The 20734-nt window shown below is 43.5% G+C and overlaps 1 pseudogene; it reads left to right on the top strand.

The window, feature by feature from the left end:
* The window catches only part of LOC135511415 (uncharacterized), a 112009-nt pseudogene that overhangs the window by 81223 nt on the left and 10052 nt on the right, over positions 1-20734 (top strand).

The following is a 20734-nucleotide window of genomic DNA, read 5'->3' as shown; positions in this document are numbered from 1 at the left end:
TATGAGTCAGCATAAGACTGCTGACCCTCAAGATGTCTGCCTGCTCTGTGTATTCAACGTTGGTTACAGAGGGAGAGGAGCCCTAAACTAACACAGCTTGTTTTACCCTCATTTTCATCATCTCCAGCACCATACCAGTGTCTTCATATATGGCTGCTACTCCTAGCGAGTGCATTGTTTGGCCTGAGATCTGAGGGTTTATAGGTTCTTCAAGGAAGCCTCTGTGTTGGCACAGCCAGGTTGGGTTGGGCTGAGGCTCATCCCTGGACAAATCTGTTCTCATTAAATCTACACTCTCCCCACCACACACTCCTCTTCCCATGGTGTGTGTGTGTGTGTGCGTGCGTGCGTGCGTATGTGATGTTAATATCCGAATCCTAGTGAAGAAAAATGTGATGTCAACCTCGAACACTGTTCCCATTGTTTTCACACACACACTTTTCGGCTTTTACAGTGCTGTCGTCACACGTTTGACGAGCTCACACGACCACACAAGCAGCTCTAGTGTCTCTTGGATATACACACACTTACATTAATAAATATTTACAAAAGTCTCTCTTCTCTATGGTGACTCACAGACATTACACACACACACACCATGCCGAGTATGGGACTGTGTATGCCTGATGGCATCCCATGTGACCGCCTGAATAGCGGGTCTATCCTTGGATTCTTCACCCTCTTGTTCACCCTGTTATCTGAGAACTGGTGATCCATTTATTGATCAGATAGTAACCATTATGGATGTGTTATCCATATAACAATAGTGCTCAGTGCTAAAGTTTACCTTGGTACAGACAACTGACTATTGTGACTTGTGTCAACAGATGACCATCCATGTATTGACACTGTATGTATTGACAATTTCATGTATTGACAGTATCGGCATGTACTGTTTCTGTATGTATGGACAGTATTGTTACTGTATGGATGGACAGTATCATTACGTTGTCTGTGATTAAAGCAGCTATTATGCCTCAAGTCAAGGAACAGTGAAACCTGATTGTTCTGTGTCTTCTCTCCTTCCTCCCGTCATCCTCTTTTTCTTTAGTGACCCGGGGGCCGCGTGCGGACGTGCTGGGGGCCGCGTGCGGACGCGATGGGGGCCGCCTGCGGACGCGCTGGGGGCCACGCTGGCTGCTCCTGTCGGAGGTAAGTAAACCGAACACAACTGACGTGTTGCACTGCCTTTATTAGGCAAGACAATGGAAAAGTGCTTATTTGATTGATTTGAGTCCAGGTTGTAGAGTTACCTACATATTTGGATTGGTTTGATATGAGGGGAGGGAGGGACATAAGAAACCCCCGGAGTAAATATATCAGTAAAATGAGGTTTTGTTCAGAAAAACATCCGCAAACTTTTGACCTTTTTCTGGGGGTGATTCCTATCACCTGGTAAATGTTGTGCCATAAAACACCGTCTGGCTTTTCTCTCTGATCTGTAGTAGTACACCACGTAGTGGTGACCTCTCCATTTTCGAAAGAATGTAAGTATGAATTTAGAACTACCTACTGACGTCTGTTGGCCTGTCCCACCGTCCTCCATTTGTACTAATTGTTCACGGAAGTGTTGATTGGTCTGTGGCAAGGGTGTTTTAGGGAAGCATTGTGTAAGGTGGGTGCGTGTGTTTGTTTGTGGGATGGGGGGTCTCCACAGTGGAAGAATGCGAAACCAAAGGCGTGCCTCTGACAGATGGGGGATTGTGCCTGTGACCCAGTTAAGGGAGCGAGGGGATGTTGTGTGTGTTTTTGGTTCATGTGCTCAACACATGTCCCGGGAGTGGAAACGTTTACGACTTTTTAAAACAAGCCTGCATTCAGCCTGGCCCGCTGGAGTCTTGCATAACAAACACACTGCAGCCTCCGCCCAACTCTGCCCCATCCCTCTGTCCTTCTCTACCTCCCTATTTTCTACCTCACTCTCTCTCTGGCTTTCCCATTCCCTATTTTTTCCTCACAGAGGGCCAAGGCGTAGGAGTGAGAGCGGGAGCAAATTCCTCAAACGACAGAACTCGTGACAGAAAAATTACAGATTTCTCTACTCGAAATGGTCAAATAAATTTTAAGAGCGGCGGGCACCTGTGGGTGGGGGTGGAGAAGGTTAACAATCCTCCTTTTTCACTTTTACTGGCATCATCTCACTAAGTAGGAACTAGAAATGTATTGGGCAGTTCCTGCGGACATTCCCATCGCTATGTAACCAACCCATCTCTGAGGCAGAGAAAGTGGGAGAGAAGAGGGGGGGTGGAGGAGAATAGAGGGGGTGGGTTAGGAGGGACTTTTCTCCACATGCGCCTCTTGGCGGCAGCCTGTTTGATCCATCCAGACTCGTAAATCCCTCCCCGCTCCTCTGCTCCAACCAAGCCAGTAAAAACAGCAGCAGCACATTTTGGATTTAGGCGCGCTCTCTCTCTCTGAGATCCATCCCCACTGATTCCATGGCCAGCACTCTTCTCAGATGGGTTATTCACACGACTCAATCTACCTTAAATGATCTCAGTTAAACACACACAGGGGTTTTTTCTGGATTAAAAAGAGGCTTGGGTGGTGGGTGTGGCAGGGGGCGTGGCAATGGCTGTTGTCGGAAAATTGGTATAGCTGAATTTTTGTGCTAAAAAAAAATGTAAGAAAAAAATAACGCATCTTTGTGGTATAGATATATTTTAGCATTTTTAAAGCCAATTTCCTGCAATTCTTTGCGTTTTGCCATGGCTACTGCTGTGTTCAAGCAATAATGCTAATCAATACTGCTAAATCCATTGTTTTTGGAATGATCAATTCTCCCTGACTTTTATTTTGGTGAATGATAGTTCAAAGGTTATAGTGTAAAAAATATATGTAGGTCCATTATCTTTTCGACATACTTTATATCTGGTTTTAGTCGTTTTAAGTTTACACTGAAAGCATTTTTCCATCCCGAACGGGGGAAAAATGATAAATGTTTTTACAGTGTTTGGACTTGCTTTGGGGCCCGCCCCAAGGATTTCAATGGCAGAAAAATCCCTGACACACACTAAAGTCATTAGCACCCACAGATCTGGACATGATCCCACTGCTGAATCTCATGTATTTATGTTATTAGAGGATTTCTGGAAAGGGATGTGCCCCCCCCCTGACAGACAGACAGACAGACACATACTGTCTGGGGGTTTGTTTTTCACAATTTGGGTAATGACGGGGTAGCATGATGTAAAATTCAGCTGTTTGTGTGTTGCACTGGTACTAGAACTCAAGAAACTGAAGTATGGACACACAGTGCCTTCAGGAAGTATTCATACCTCTCGACTTATTCCATATTTTGTTGTTAAAGTCTGAATTCAAAATGGATTTAAAAAAAAAATCACCAATCTATACACAATACCCCATAATGACAAAGTGAGCACATATTTTTTATTTATTTTGCAAATTAAATACTGAAAAATGTAATTTACCGAAGTATTTACACTCCTGAGTCAATACATGTTAGAATCATCTTTTTGGGTAAGTCTCTTAAGAGTTTTGCACATCTGGATTGTACAATAATGCACATTGTTATTTAAAAAATGATTCAAGCTCTGTCAAGTTGGTAGTTGATCATTGCTATACAGCCATTTTCAAGTCTTGACATAGATTTAAGTAGAGTAATTAGGCCACTCGGGAACATTCAATGTTGTCTTCGTAAGCAACTCCAGTGTATATTTGGCATTGTGTTTTAGGTTGTTGTCCTGCTGAAAGGTGAATTTATCTCTGAGTGTCTGTTGGAAAGTAGACTGAACCAGGTTTTCATCTCGGGTTTTGCCTGTTTTAATTTTTAATTTTATTTAACCAGGAAAAGCCCATTGAGACCCAGAGTCTCTTCTTCAAAAGCTCCTCTGTAACAGTCTCCCATCAATACTTTAAATTCATTCAGTGGCACTAACATGTCTAGATGAGTGTAGATTATTCCAAGCGTCTGGTGCACAAGAAGAGAAGGCAGTCTTGCCTAATACTGTGAATGTCCTGGGGACTTTAAGTAGCAACTACCTAGCATACCGGGTATGGTAACTGCTGGTGGTGAAGGAGACCAGAGTACAGAGGTAAGACAGGAGTTTACCCAAAAGGGATTTGTAGATGAACACATACAAATGTATCTTTCTGCGCATATGAAGTGAGGTCCAACCTACCATTTGGTACAAAGTGCAATGGTGGGTGAGTGACTTGCCACTTGTAATCAAGCGCAAGGATGCATGATAAACAGAGTCCAGTCTCTGTAAGACAGAGGAGGTTGCATGCATATACAACAAGTCACAATAATCAATTACAGAGAGAAAAGTGGCCTGAACAAATAAAATAAAAACCAAATTTCAATTTAAGCTTTGCCACAAGATTATCCACATGAACTTTTAAGGACAACTTGTCATCCAACCAAATACCTAGGTATTTGTAGGATGACACTTTTTCATTGGATAAGCCACCAGATGTGACAGTGCTAATGCTCTAGCTCTGGTAAAGGTCATGAATTTTTTTTGTACATTCAAGACCAGTTTGAGACTATAAAGGGAGGCCTACAGTGAATGAAAATAAGTCTGGAGCTCTTCAACAGCCTGAACCAGAGAAGGAGCACATTAATATATGACTGTATCATCTGCATATAGATGGAACTTTGCTGGTTGCATCCCATTTCCAAAATCATTAATAACAATTGAGAACAACACAGGAGCTAAAATGGAACCCTGGGGCACACCTCTGTTAATCTCAAGAAAGCTAGACTTGTGATTGTCAGTATATGCACATTGTGTTCTGTCAGAAAGATGGTTCCTAACCAATCTACTGCCCCTTCACTGAGACCAATGTTTCGGCGTCTATCTAGCAACAATTCATATCCACAAACAGAGCAGCGCAATGCTGCTTTTTATCAAGTGCATTAATAATGTTATTTGCCACTGCCATAGCTGCAGGTGTGGTGCTGTGCCCTGATCTAAAGCCAGACTGAGCCCCGCTCAGTACGTTCTTTTCAAATAATATGTTTTTTAACTGTGAGTTCACTAGGGATTCATAGACTTTGGCCAGGATAGGGAGTTTAGAGAGAGGACGATAGTTATTAGCATCAGAGGGATCCACCTTTCAGTAGTGGGAGGACATAAGCTGATTTCCAAATGCTGGATATTGAATTGGTCAAGAGACTCAAGTTGAAAATGTGAGCCACAGGTTCAGTAATAATACCAGCTGCTATCTTTAAGAGGTAGGGGTCCAGGTTGCCTGGACCTGCAGACTTTTTAGTGTCGATAGCCTTTAGTGCTTTATAGACCTCAGTATAAGCCTGTGCTTAGCTCTATAATGTTTATTTTTATAATGAAAAAGACCCTAGTCCTTGTGTAACGGATGTGAAACGGCTAGCTTAATTAGCGGTGGTGCGCGCTAAATAGCGTTTCAATCGGTGACGTCACTTGCTCTGAGACCTTGGAAGTAGTAGTTCCCCTTGCTCTGCAAGGGCCGCGGCTTTTGTGGAGCGATGGGTAACGATGCTTTGTGGGTGACTGTTGCTGATGTGTGCAGAGGGTCCCTGGTTCGCGCCCGGGTATGGGCGAGGGGACGGTCTAAAGTTATACTGTTACACTTGCCAATGACAAGCATACCTATAACATGATGCAGCCACCACCACGCTTGAAAATACAAGGAGTGGTACTGTGTTGGTTTTGCCCCAAACATAATGCCTTGAATTCAGGACATTAAGATAATTTCTGTGCCAATTTTTTTTGTAGTTTTTATTTTAGTACTTTAGTGCTTTATTGCAATTAGGATGCATGTTTTGGAATATTTGTATTCTGTACAAGCTTCCTTCTTTTTACTCTATCCTTTACATTAGTATTATGGAGTAATTACAATGTTGTAACTACAATCATCAGTTTTCTCCTATCACAGCCATTAAACTCTTACTGTTTTAAAGTTACCATTGGCCTCACGGTGAAATCCCTGAGCGGTTTCCTTCCTCACTGGCAACTGAGTTCGGAAAGACGCCTGTATCTTTGTAGTGGCTGGGTGTATTGATAAACTATCCAAAGTGTATTTAATACTGTACTTCAAAGGGATATTCAATGTCTGCTTTTTTTACCTATCTACCAATAGGTGCCCTTCTTTGCAAGGCATTGGAAAACATCCCTGGTGTTTGTGGTTGAATCTGTGTTTGAAATTCACTGCTCGACTGTAGGACCATACAATTATCTGTATGTGTGGGGTATAGAGATGAGGTACTCATAAACAAATTATGTTAAACACTATTACTGCACAGAGTGAGTCCGTGCAACTTATTGCGTGATTTGTTAAGCACATTTCTACTCCTGAACTTATTTAGGCTTGCCATAACAAAGGGGTTGAATACTAATTGATTCAAGACAGTTCAGCTTTTCATTTATAATGAATTTATAAAAATGTCTAAAAACATCATTCCGCGTTGACATGATGGGGTATTGTGTGTAGGTCTGTGACACAATCTCAATTGAATCAATTTTATATTCCGGCCATAACGCAACAAAATGTTGAACATGTAAATACTTTCTGAGGGTGCTGTACCTACACGTCAGTGTACAAAACATTAGGAACACCTTCGTAGTATAGAGCTGCACCCCCTTTTGCCCTCAGAACAGCCTCAATTCGCCCGAGGATGGACTCTACCAGGTGTCCAAAGTGTTCCGGAGGGATGGTGGCCCATGTTGACTCCAATGCTTCCCACAGTTTTGTCAACGTAACTGGGTGGTGGACCATTCTTGATACGCACGGGGAAATTGTTGAGCGTGGGATAAACCCAGCAGCGTTGCAGTTCTTGACACACTCAAACCGGTGCGCCTGGCACCTAACGCCGTACCCCATTCAAAGGCACTTCAATCTTTTGTCTTGCCCATTTGCCCTTTGAATGGCACACATACACAATCCATGTCTCAATTGGCTCAAGGCTTAAAATCCTTATTTAACCCGTGTCCTCCCCTTAATCTACACTGATTTGAAGTGGATCTGACATCAATAAGGGATCATAGCTTTCATCTGGATCCACCTGGTCAGTCTATGAAATGGAAAAGAGCAGGTGTTCCCTAATGTTTTGTACACTCTGTGTAGATACGCACACATTTTGTGTTTTTGAGTGTGTCAGCCCAGTACTCTATTCATCAATTTGTTCAACCTAACTAATGTATATACACACCAGGGTCAGTGCGGGCCAAGACTACAGCAGTATACACACACCTTTCTTACATAGTTGGCTCGCAGACATCAGAATATTTTACTCTCCTCTCATTCACACAAGCGTGCACAGAGCATAATCATTTATTCTCACACAAACATAATGGCCCAGTGCATAACATAACAATGACATATGACCTCCAAGCCTCATATTTTCACTCAAGCCTACTTTTGCACACAGGCCCTTTTAAGACGGAGCGAAAGGAAATGGTTTGTGAGTTGACTGGACTGAACTTTTACAATACATCTTGGATTGGGTTGTGAAAGTCTACACAGCGAAAAGTTTGTTTACTTTTAATCTAAATCCATCAAAAATTGACATTTTATGTTTTTGATGGATATTTACACATTAGAAGCGGCCTAGTGTTACTCTGGCAAAGTTTATTTAAAGGTTGACTCAGCGATATGACGTAGATGTAGAAAGTAAACAGCATAGTGGGTCAACAGCATGCTACTAGATACCCATAGACTTCCAGTCACTGTGCTAATGCTAGTTAGCATTGGCTCGTGAAACTTCCTCTACCGTCATAGGATGTCAAATTTCTGCACTGCTAGAGCTGCTACAGTCAACTGTAAGTGCTCTTATTGTGGAGTGAAAACCTCTAGGAGCAACAACAGGTCAGCCACGAAGTGGTAGGCCACACAAACTCATTGAATGGGACCGCCGAGTGCGGAAGCGCATAGCACGTAAAAATCGCCTGTCCTCGGTTCCAACACTCGCTACTGAGTTCCAAACGGACTCTGGAAGCAACATCAGCACAATAACCTTTTAGCCGGGAGCTTCATGAAATAGGTTTCCATGGCCGAGCAGCCGCACACAAGCCTAAGATCACCATGCGCAATGCCAAATGTCGGCTGGACTGGTGTAAAGCTTGCCACCATTGGACTCTGGAGCAATGGAAACGCGTTCTCTGGAGTGATGAATCACGCTTCACCGTCTGGCAGGCCGACGGACAAATCTGGGCTTGGCGGATGCCAGGAGAACACTACCTGCCCAAATAGTGCCAACTGTAAAGTTTGGCGGAGGAGGAATAATGCTCTGGGGCTGTTTTTCATGGTTCGATTTAGGCCCCTTAGCTCCAGTAGAGGGAAAACAACTACAGAAATCGACATTCTATACAATTCTGTTCTTCCACTGTGGCAACAGTTTGGGGAAGGCCTTTTCTTGTTTCAGCATGACAATGCCCCCGTGCACAAAGCGAGGTCCATACAGAAATAGTTTGTCAAGATCGGTGTGGAAGAAGTTGACCGGCCTGCACAGAGCCCTGACCTCAACCCCATCGAAAACCTTTGGGATGAATTGGAACGGCGGCTGTGAGCCAGGCCTAATTGCCAAACATCAGTGGCCGACTCCACTAAGGCTCTTGTGACTGAATGGAGGCAAGTCCACGCAGCAATGTTCCAACATCTAGAGGAAAAACTTCCTAGAAAAATGGAGGCAGGTTACAGCAGCAAAGGGTGGACCAACTCCATTAATGCCCATGATTTTGGAATGAGATGTTTGACGAGCAGGTGTCCACATACTTGTGGTCATGTAGTGTATAATGCTAATATAGTTCTCTAATTCACTCCCGCACACCATGACCCCTTGTCCACATGTTAAACGTTACTTTTTTCTCAGTTTTGCGAGTGCTGGTTTTTGGTTATTTTAAGATTTGTCATTTACATTTTTTGAGGAGGGAGGGGAGAAATGTTGTGTAGTTTGTATGTTTCTGTTATTTTGTGTTACGATTAGTGTTTTTTTTTATAAGCTTCACTGCTAAAATGGATGGACTATTGAGTCATTTAGAATCCGTGGTCAGTCAGTGTGCTCCTGGTCTGTTTTGAGTTTGGTTGATGGTCGTACTGTGGTTGAGTGGTCATGGTGACAGTAGGTCTCTGTATGACCGTGTGTGTTTCCTCTGACTACTGTCTGGACCTTATACACACACACACACACACACACACACACACACACACACACACACACACACACACACACACACACACACACACACACACACACACACACACACAGAGCTACTGGCTTCTGGTATCCATTCTCCTTACACACACACAGCCCGTCTGGCCCAGTGTGGCCAGTAGAAGAACGCCTTTAATTTCCAAACTTAATTTGGTCTCTGCCCCCCCCCCCCTCCCTCAGCTATTTTAATAAATGATGTTATAAAAACAGCTCTGCTCTCTGCCTAATGATGTTTTCTCTCTCTCCATCTGTCACTCTCTCAACCGACCTGGTAAGGAAGGACACACACACACACACGCACACAGCTGGTATAATGAGTGTCTGGAGCTAGTTGAAAGGGAAGCCAGAGTCAGGAGTTTGGGCTGCTCCCTGTTTGCTCCCATTCACTTCCCTCCAGCTCTGCCAGTAACCGGTGTGTGGGGGGTGTGAGACTCTGGTACACTTAAGTTGTGTAACGTCTTGATTGAGCGTGCGTGCACGTGTATGCTTTTACATGGGGGTTTAACTGAGAGGAAAGGCTTGGCAACCCCTTTCCCGAACCCCAACCGACCTATCCCGTCGACATACAACCCCTTCCCCCAAATCCAGACAGCCCCGCTTTCTCTGTCTCTCTCTCTCTGTGACATGCTCCCAATCTTCTCCAGTCATCTTCATCACCCCAGTCCCTCTCCCACCTCTCTCATCCCTTCATCATTACTGTCCTCCCATTATGGCTATTACGGGCCAATTGTGGCAGCCAATCCCTTTTGAGGATTTGGTTAAACGGTAAACCTAGGCCGTCTCCGGGGGAATGCGACGTTTCCCGCATCTTTTGTCCCGGCCCATCTTGAGTGGTGCTCAGGGGCCAGATTGAGTTGCACTGTTGTTGTTGTGTCTTTTTTGGGTGGGGGAGGGGGACAAATAAGAGGAGAATGAGGAAAAAGAGGATGAGTTGTGTGTGTGTTTGTTAAACTAATTGAGCTGGTCGTCAGAGGCCATGTGAGATGTCTTGGGTGGACAGTTTTGTGGCGTTTGTAGTAAGGCTTAGGGGTGGAGGGGGAATGGAGCTACAGGGCAACCTCCACTCTCCCCAGTGACAAACCGAAGACAATTATAGCGAATTGATTACAGGTACAAATCTGTTATTGCACGAGAGCTTAATAGCACCACGAGGTTACGCCAAGCACAGGGAACCTCAGTGTCTCTCTTTCTCCTCGGTCCCTCTGAGGTTTGGTAACTTTCCACTCCACCACCAGGCAACACCGCTCCTCCATACGGTGGAGTTTTAAGTCAAAGGGCAGCCTGTTTCGGAATCATCTTTAAATTCCTCATAAACACTGGACAGCCATCCATTACCCAGAGTTCTGCTCTGCCATTCCTATCATTACGCTGTGTTAAGAGTTGACAGGACTCATCACTGCTGGGATGTGTATAATGGTGTCTGCGTGTGTTTGTGCGTGTGTGTGTTTTACTGAGAGCTGTTCTATTGCCCAACCATTAATCTTTAACCTGCCAGCCCGTTAAGCCTTGCATCTCCACGCCAAGGACACCGTTTCCATGGCGAGCCTCTGCTCCAGTAAAGCATTCTGGGAGAAAACACAGCGTTTGGACTGACTTCCTGTGTGGGATGGAGCTGGTGGTCTTTAAGAGAGCAGGCATTCAAGTTCCTGTGAGCAGTGGTGTAAAAATACTTAAAAGTACTACTTAAGTCGTTTTTTGGGGTATCTGTACTTTACTATTTATATTTTTGACAACTGTTGCTCCACTACATTCCTAAATAATGTACTTTTTTAATCCATACATTTTCCCTGACACCCAAAAGTACTTGTTACATTTCATATGCTTAGCAGGACAGAAAAGTGGTCCAATTCACACACTTATCAACAGAATGTCTCTGGTCATCCCTACTGCCTCTGCTCTGATTTGCTGAGTAAGGTGTGTGTTTGTGTGGAGCTGTGTGTGTGTGTGTGTGTGTGTGTGTGTGTGTGTGTGTGTGTGTGTGTGTGTGTGGAGGATGTGTGTGAGCGTGCGTGCCTGTGTCTGTTTGGGAGAGAGCGCTTGTGTGTGATTCAGTGCAGGGTGAGACGGGAGCTCATTAAAGGGGGTAGTAAAAAGTAAAAGCCATGGAGCAGCAGAGAGACCGATAGAGAGACTAGAGACCAGCTGTGGGGGCATGCTACTTGTAATATCTGTCTGAGACAGCAGCACAGTCACGAGCTGAGGGCCACAGAAGCCGTATAACCTGCTCATGTCCCGTACTCACCACAACACCACACACTCCATAAAGGGGTTTTCATTTTAAAAACTTTAATAACAGCGCCGCACTGTTAAATAAATAATACTCAGAGAAATATGCAAGAGGAATGTCAACAGGTGTTTGGGGGGTGGGGTTTCTCTACAAGCCAGAATGTTGAATAAAATCATATTTTCACTTAATTACCGGTTGTCCTTGCAGTAGGTCCTTTTGCAGGTAGGAATGTGAGACAATGTATCCACAGGGAAGTAGAATTAAAGTGCTGGTAGTGTGATTTCTATCACTAGAGGCATGCGCAGGACCATGTAAACATGTGCACGAGCTGGGCAAGTATGTATGGCGTGCATTGATCTTCATCTTGTGCACATGCTTCAGGTGATCGAAATCGGAACGCACTACAGCACCAGCACTTTGAAAAGTTGATTATATTCTACTTTCCTGTGGATATACTGCCTCACATTCCTACCTACAAAAGGACCAACCGCACGGAACCCTGGTAAAGTGAGTTTTATTCAACAAATTGTATTCAACACTCTGGCTTGTAGAGATCGGTAGTGGAAACTTTCCTGATCCAAATGCTCATTTATGCCCGATGTTGAATTCAATGAGATTCAACGTGGGGTTTCCAGGCCAAGAGAGACGGATAGATAGAGAGACAGAGAGGGAGGGAGGGATGAAAGTGAGTGAGAAACGCAGAGGCACAAGAACTGTGTCTGTGTGTGTGTGTCTGTCTGTACGCGCGTCTGTGTGCGGATGTGTGTGTGTCACAGCTGTGTGTCCGTGGTTTGGGTTAGCTGGGAGGATCTGAAAGTCCAGAGGAGTAAAAATACCTCCATTGCAGAGTGGCGACTCACACAGGACAGACACCAGAGCTGTGGGCCTTGCCTCAGCTTGGACACATTTGTTCATGGTCAAGACTAAACCCCTGGTCTGTAATACCTTCACCTATTAGGGAATGGCATTTCAAAGAATGTCTATGTTCAAGTACTCTCATGAAAATAAATAATTTTGAGTACGTGAGTACTCTTGTTAGTGTGAAACGCGGCTGAAGGAAAACAAGTTTGCAGTATGCTATCGCTTGTTTCAATTACAGGTTGTTTTGATACACAACTGAGGCGGAACATGTTGCATTTTCACTGAATTTGACATATGCCAAATAATTAAAAGTTCGACATTTTGTCAGTGTTTATGTTAAATGGGCGCATGTGTAAATTTGCGTACTTGTATTCAGTTATTAGTAATCGAATACAAACCTTGAGTCGAGTACTCGTGCCCATCCCTACTCTGTACAGTATGTGTGTGGAATTCTTAATGTGGTGGTATATTACCTCATGTGGTGCTACTTTATTTCTTACCCTTTTCCTGCAATTCTACAAGTTTTACCACGAGGCTGAGAGAAAAATGTACCGTTTTAAAACAAATGTCCTGCAAATCTACACTTTGCCATGGAGCTAAGAGAAAATTTGCAGTTTTAAAATTAATTTCCTGCAATTCTACACATTTTGTCATGACTTATGCTTTCTGGGTGACTCAAACATTAAAGCAAAATCGATGGGGGCCCAATGCAATGACAGAAATACTCCTGAAAGCATCATTTGGGGGAGTTTAGGTTTTCTCTGTCTAGTTTTTTATTTTGGTGTATTTATTTCTTCTCAAAGATGGTTATTTAAACATGTTTAAGTCATTTAAATTTACCCTGAAAATGTTTTTCTACCCCCATGTATTTTTTTAAACATTTTAATAAATCTACACTGCTCAAAAAAATAAAGGGAATACAATGTAACAACAACACAATGTAACTCCAAGTCAATCACACTTCTGTGAAATCAAACTGTCCACTTAGGAAGCAACACTGATTGACAATACATTTCACATGCTGTTGTGCAAATGGAATAGACAACAGGTGGAAATTATAGGCAATTAGCAAGACACCCCCTATAAAGGAGTGGTTCTGCAGGTGGTGACCACAGACCACTTCTCAGTTCCTATGCTTTCTGGCTGATGTTTTGGTCACTTTTGAATGCTGGCGGTGTTTTCACTCTAGTGGTAGTATGAGACGGAGTCTACAACCCACACAAGTGGCTCAGGTAGTGCAGCTCATCCAGGATGGCACATCAATGCGAGCTGTGGCAAGAAGGTTTGCTGTGTCTGTCAGCATAGTGTCCAGAGCATGGATGCGCTACCAGGAGACAACAGGCCAGTACATCAGGAGATGTGGAGGAGACCGTAGAAGGGCAACAACCCAGCAGCAGGACCGCTACCTCCGCCTTTGTGCAAGGAGGAGCAGGAGGAGCACTGCCAGAGCCCTGCAAAATGACCTCCAGCAGGCCACAAATGTGCATGTGTCTGCTCAAACGGTCAGAAACAGACTCCATGAGGGTGGTATGAGGGCCCGACGTCCACAGGTGGGGGTTGTGCTTACAGCCCAACACCGTGCAGGATGTTTGGCGTTTGCCAGAGAACACCAAGATTGGCAAATTCGCCACTGGCGCCCTGTGCTCTTCACAGATGAAAGCAGGTTCACATTGAGCACATGTGACAGACATGACAGTCTGGAGACGCCGTGGAGAACGTTCTGCTGCCTGCAACATCCTCCATCATGACCGGTTTGGCGGTGGGTCAGTCATGGTGTGGGGTGGCATTTCTTTGGGGGGCCGCACAGCCCTCCATGTGCTCGCCAGAGGTAGCCTGACTGCCATTAGGTACCGAGATGAGATCCTCAGACCCCTTGTGAGACCATATTCTGGTGCGGTTGGCACTGGGTTCCTCCTAATGCAAGACAATGCTAGACCGCATGTGGCTGGAGTGTGTCAGCAGTTCCTGCAAGAGGAAGGCATTGATGCTATGGACTGGCCCGCCCATTCCCCAGACCTGAATCCAATTGAGCACATCTGGGACATCATGTCTCGCTGCATCCACCAACGCCACGTTGCGCCACAGACTGTCCAGGAGTTGGCGGATGCTTTAGTCCAGGTCTGGAAGGAGATCCCTCAGGAGACCATCCGCCACCTCCTCAGGAGCATGTCCGGGTGTTGTCGGGAGGTCGTACAGGCACGTGGAGGCCACACACACTACTGAGCCTCATTTTAACTTGTTAAGGACATTACATCAAAGTTGGATCAGCCTGTAGTGTGGTTTTCCACTTTAATTTTGAGTGTGACTCCAAATCCAGACCTCCATGGGTTGATAAATTTGATTTGCATTGATCATTTTTGTGTGATTTTGTTGTCAGCACATTCAACTATGTAAAGAAAAAAATATTTAACAAGAATATTTCATTCATTCAGATCCAGGATGTATTATTTTAGTGTTCTCTTTATTTTTTTTGAACAGTATATATATATATATATATATATATTTTTTTTTTTTACTGTTTGAACATAGGCTACCTGAAAAAAACACAAGCGGCCTGCCCGAGAGTATTCTATCCAGAAAAATACTATACTTTCTCTTATCCCATCACCCTAAGATTCCATTAGTATCAATGTCCGGCATAGTGCTCCTGAACTTCTTCCAGTCCAGCCTGGAAGTCATTGGTGTATAGATGTACAACCATTGTTAAGTAAGCAAGTCACACTCGGTTCCAGCTGTATGTTATGGGGACAGAGGTAAATGTAAGGAGGGGAGATACAGTACACCAGAACTGTGGATGTTCACTTTATGTGCACTTACAAGAGTTGTTTGCAAAGTATTTTACAATGCCCAAACTGCATTCACTTGTTAGCCTAGGTGTGGATACTTCAAATGAGCTCTGTTTTGGACTGCCCTTTGAACTGTTTCTACCTGGGGCAAAAGACTCACTAGGGCTGGGCGAAATGGCCTAAAAAGAATATCTAGATTTTTTCCAAACTTATGACCAGATATTTAGAAAATATATATTGTTTATACATATAGAAACAGTACCAGTAAAAGGTTTTAGAACACTTACTCATCTAAGGCGTTTTCTTTATTTGTACTATTTTCCACATTGTAGAATAATAGTGAAGACATCAAAACTATGAAATAACAGATATGGAGTCATGTAGTAACCAAAAAAAGTGTTAAAAAATTCTAAATATATTTTATATATGAGATTCTTCAAAGTTGCCACCATTTGCTTGATGACAGCTTTGCACACTCTTGGCATTCTCTCAACCAGCTTCATGAGGTAGCCACCTGGAATGCGTTTAAATTAACAGGTATGGCTTGTTAAAAGTTCATTTGTGGAATATCTTTCCTTAATGTCTTTGAGCCAATCAGTTGTTGTGACAAGGTAGGGTTGGTATACAGAATATAGCTTTTCTATTTGGTAAAAGTCCAAGTCCATATTATGGCAAGAACAGCTCAAATAAGCAAAAAGAAATGACAGCCCATCATTACTTTAAGACATGAAGGTCAGTCAATCTGGAAAATTTCAAGAACTTTGAAAGTTTTTGCGACTGCACTTGAAGAACCTATCAAGCTCTATGATGCAACTGTAAGTTCATTAGAGTTACCAGCCTCCTAAATTGCAGCCCAAATAAATGCTTCACAGAGTTCAAGTAATACACACATCTCAACATCAACTGGTCAGAGGAGACTCCGTGAATCAGGCCTTCATGGTTGAATTGCTGCAAAGAAACCACTACTAAAGGACACCAATAAGAAGGAGAGACTTGCTTGGGCCAAGAAACACGAGCAATGGACATTAGACCGTTGGAAATCTGTCCTTTTGGTCTGAGTACAAATTTGAAATTTTTGTTTCCAACCGCCATGTGTCTGTGAGATGCACAGTAGATGAACGGATGATCTCCGCATGTGTGGTTCCCACCTTGATGCATGGAGGTGTGGTGGTGCCTTTGCTGGTGACACTGTTGGTGACTTATTTACATTTCAAGGCACACAGCATTCTGCAGTGATACGCCATCCCATCTGGTTTGTGCTTAGTGTGACTATTTTTTTTTTCAACAGGACAATGACCCAAGACGCACCTCCCAGGCTGTGTAAGGGCTATTTGACCAAGAAGGACAGTGATGGAGTACTGCATCAAATTACCTGGCCTCCACAATCACCTGGGATGAGTTGAACCGCAGAGTGAAGGAAAAGCAGCCAACAAGTGCTCAGCATATGTGTGGGAACTCCTTCAAGACTGTTGGAAAAACATTCCAGGTGAAGCTGGTTGAGAGAATGCCAAGAGTGTGAAAAGTTGCTGTCATCAAGGAAAAGGGTGGCTACTTTGAAAGATCTCATATATATTGATTTGTTTAACACTTTTTTAGTTACTACATGATTCCATATGTGTTATTTCCACGTTTTTATGTCTTCACTATTATTCTATAATTTAACAATGTAAAAAATAAAGAAAAGACTGAGTAGGTGTTTCCAAACTTTTGACTGGTACTGGAACTTTAAGAGTGATCTCAAAATGGCCACCGGTAATGGTATCCTGTCCTCCATTGAAACCCTGCTGCCAAAACAGCCCTAAGCCGTCTGATTTATATACAGGCATTAATGGAAAGGTGGGAGTACAGTAGGTGAGGCGTAGCCTCCCTCCTTTTCTCTCTCCGTCCGTCTATGAAAGAACCCACATACCTGTGGCTGTGAGGCCGTCACTCCTGTATTCAGAGATAGAACCGTGGATGAAGGAGATAGATTTACCCAGCAGTCTCACTTCACTCTAGGCCCCCTGTTAGTTGCCCAACTGCCCAGCACCTGGCGACAGTTGTGGAGAGCTGGCCGACTGTGTGTCTGTGTGTGTGTAGGGGCCCCAATACACACACCGCTGTATTAACAATGAGTGAATGAGAGTGGAGAGTAAGGATTGGATTACAAAGACTTTCCTCTGAGGAAAAATACACACAATCTGTGTGAGCAGGATCCCTTTTCCTTTTGTGGAGGCTTTTCAAGGTTAGGATTAGAGTTGTGTAACAGACGGTTGGGTTCCTGCCATAGTCTCCATGTGGTGTAATGGCATGTTAGCTCTGTTTTACACACATCTTAATTGAATGGTGTTGTGTAGTAGGGGTCCATTTTATTTGTTCGGTGTGTTACTGCAGTTTTGAGTGGTGTGTGTGTGTGTGTTGTACTGTGCTGCCCTGATCCTGGCCTCTAGACTGGTGGTTCATGCTGTCTACCATGCTCTGCTGTAACATAAATGTGTGTGTGTTTGTCTCTCTGATCAGGGTGTGGGTGCAGTAGTGTCTGGGGCCAGGGGCCCAACTTTTCTTTCAGAGATGAAGGGGGACATAACCGGGTGGGGGGTCCTCCACCATCTTTTTGGGGCATCTAAAGCCCATTTCTTGCATTTCTACACCATCCAATATGACCCATGGCCCTTCTAGACATATTTATTTAGAACAACAAAAAATAAGCAAAACTGCACACATTCATCAAGCTAGGTACGAGAGCATTATTAAATATGTTGAGTGGTTGATAAGACTGAACTCGATCAAATGTAATTCAAAAACCTTTATTGTGTTGCACCTTTAACCAAGAGCTGAACAAATGAAAAATTCTTTATAAAATAAAGTATAACTACTTTTGATTGTCTTTAAGACATCCTCTGTTAAATTTCAATCAAACCGCCCAGCCAGCCCAAGCTGCCTGCACGCCCGACCCCGTCCAGTCTAGTCAGTAATTCAACTCTCTGCCAACACTATTTCCTTCCCAACTTCTTTCTTTTTTTTCCCCAAGGGAAAGGTTTGGAAACAAAAGTACAGGCCTAATAGTACTGTAAAGCTCATTTTACTTGCACATAATATAGCTGAGTCATTCGTCCTGCCCCTAGGTGTCCACCACCTTGCAGTGCCCCAACCTAACACTCCGCTTTAGGATCTTAGTGAAACGTTCATTATTGGTTTTGGGTGTGTTAGGCCAAGGCCAGAGTGACAACCCACAGGACGGCAGAACCCCAGACCAGGACTGAGCAGCCCAGCAGCTAGGGATTGCCTAAATGGGTATCGCCCCTGACTTGGACAGGTTTTCAATACAAAAGCTGAAGAACTTACTCACATCCAGGTACTTTCTGCGGGAGCTGGAGTTGTAGGCAAATTCATGGGAAACAGAAAGGAAAAAAGGGTTTCAATACAGACTCCTTTTGTCGTATTCCATATAAGGCATCCAGACCTTGTGGAAGTTGACTAGCATAACCTTAATATTGTAATAAATCAAATCCTAGTTACATACCTTGACATTTCTGCCATCCATTGTGACATTGTTGGAGGATTACCAACCTTCCAATTAATTGCAATGCATTTCTTAGCCGATATAAATGCTTGGTTACACAGTTTCTTCTGATGGAAGTCTTCACTATCAACATTTCCAAGAAAACAAAAACAAGGAGAAGGAAAAATTCAGCCAGCCTTCACAAAGACCTTGACATAGGTCAATACAGTGCATACAATGTATTCAGACCCTTTGACTTTTTCCACATTTTGTTACATTACTGCCTTAATCTAAAATTAAGATTTAAATTGTTTTGTTTCCTCATCTACACACAATACCCCATAGTGACAAAGCAAAAACAGTTTTTGACATTATTGCAAATTATAAATAACTGAAATATGACATTTACATAAGTATTCAGACCCTTTACTCAGTACCTTTTGGCAGAGATTACAGCCTCGAGTCTTCTTGGGTATGACACTACAAGCTTGGCTTACCTGTATTTGGGGAGTTTCTCCCATTCTTCTCTGCAGATCCTCTCAAGCTCTGTCAGGTTGGATGGGGAGCGTTGCTGTACAACTATTTTCAGGTCTCTCCAGAGATGTTCAGGTCTGGGCTCTGGCTGGGCCACTCAAGGACATTCAGAGACTTGTCCCAAAGCCATTCCTTCATTGTCTTGGCTGTGTGCTTAGGGTCCTTGTCCTGTTGGAAGGTGAACCTTCGCCCCAGTCTGAGGTCCTGCTACTGACAAATATCCTCACAGCATGATGCTGCTGCCACCATGCTTCACCATAGGGATGGTGACAGATTTCCTTCAGACATAACACTTGGCATTCAGGCCAAAGAGTTCAACCTTGGTTTCATCAGACCAGAGAATCTTGTTTCTCATAGTCCAAGTCCTTTAGGTGCCAATTGGCAAACTCCAAGCGGGCTTTCATGTGCCTTTTACTGAGGAGTGGCTTCCATCTGGCCACTCTACCATAAAGGCTCTGTCAGAGTGACCATCAGGTTCTTGGTCACCTCCCTGACCAAGGTCATTCTTCCCTGATTTCTCAGTTTGGCTGGGCGGCCAGTTCTAGGAAGAGTCTTGGTGGTTCCAAACTTCTTCCATCTAAGAATGATGGAGGCCACTTTGTTTTTGGAGACCTTCGATGCTGCAGAGTATTTTTGGTACCCTTCCCCAGACCTGTGCCTCGACACAATCCTGTCTCGGAGCTCTACGGACAATTAATTTGACCTGATGGCTTGGTTTTTTGCTCTGACATCAACTGTGGGACCTTGGGATATAGACAGGTGTGTGCCGACTTTACCACAGGTGGACTCCAGTCAAGTTGTAGAAACATCTCAAGGATGATGAATGGAAACAGGATGCACTTGAGCTCAATTTCTAGTCTCATAGCAAAGGGTCTGAAGACTTATTTATGTAAGGTATTTCTGTTTTGTATTTTTTATAAGTTATCAAACATTTCTAAAAACCTGTTTTTGCTTTGTCATTATGGGTTATTGTGTGTAGATTTATGAGGAAAATGTTTTATTTAATATATTTTAGAATAAGGCTATAATGTAACAAAATGTGGAAAAAGTCAAGGGGTCTGAATACTTTCTGAATGCACTGTCTGTCCCCTTTTTGTCTTTTACATCTCCAGCAGAGGAATGACATTTCTGAGTGCATGTTATTCAGTTTCACTGGGATATGGTACGTTCTGTGGGTGGTCTTCAACTGTAGTAATTTATGTCTGAGATTGAATTCCCAGTCATGTTCATATAAATATATCTGTACCCATTCATCATCAATATCTTATACCAGGTCTTCCTCACATTTGAGTTTTTTCATGTTGTGTCATCGGGAAAATGCAGTCTTTAAAGCACCTGGCTTGTCCAGTGTTTGCTGCACAGAGAGAGAAAGTGTTGATTCTGCACGAATTCACCTCATGTCCGTCACAGACTTGTCTTTCATGGCTGCCTGACCCTGCCGAGACCCCTGTCGACATATGTTATGCTTACATGAAGCATGACAAAGAATAACTTGGTGTACAGTATATTTATACATTTATATTATCCAAGAATAGAATCAATGGTTCAACAATTAAAATTCCCATTATTCCCAGATCCCAGACTGTAGCTTTACGCTTAAACTGCTGTACTATAGCTACTATAGGTCTACCCATCAAGTCAAGATGTAACTTTGCATCATTCACTGATATTGTTAATATACTGTAAAATTC

The sequence above is a fragment of the Oncorhynchus masou genome, chromosome 24, assembly GCF_036934945.1.
Source record: "Oncorhynchus masou masou isolate Uvic2021 chromosome 24, UVic_Omas_1.1, whole genome shotgun sequence".
In the NCBI taxonomy this organism is placed as follows: Eukaryota; Metazoa; Chordata; class Actinopteri; order Salmoniformes; family Salmonidae; genus Oncorhynchus; species Oncorhynchus masou.
The sequence above is the reverse complement of the archived record's forward strand: the minus strand, read 5'-3'. Positions and strand labels throughout refer to the sequence as shown.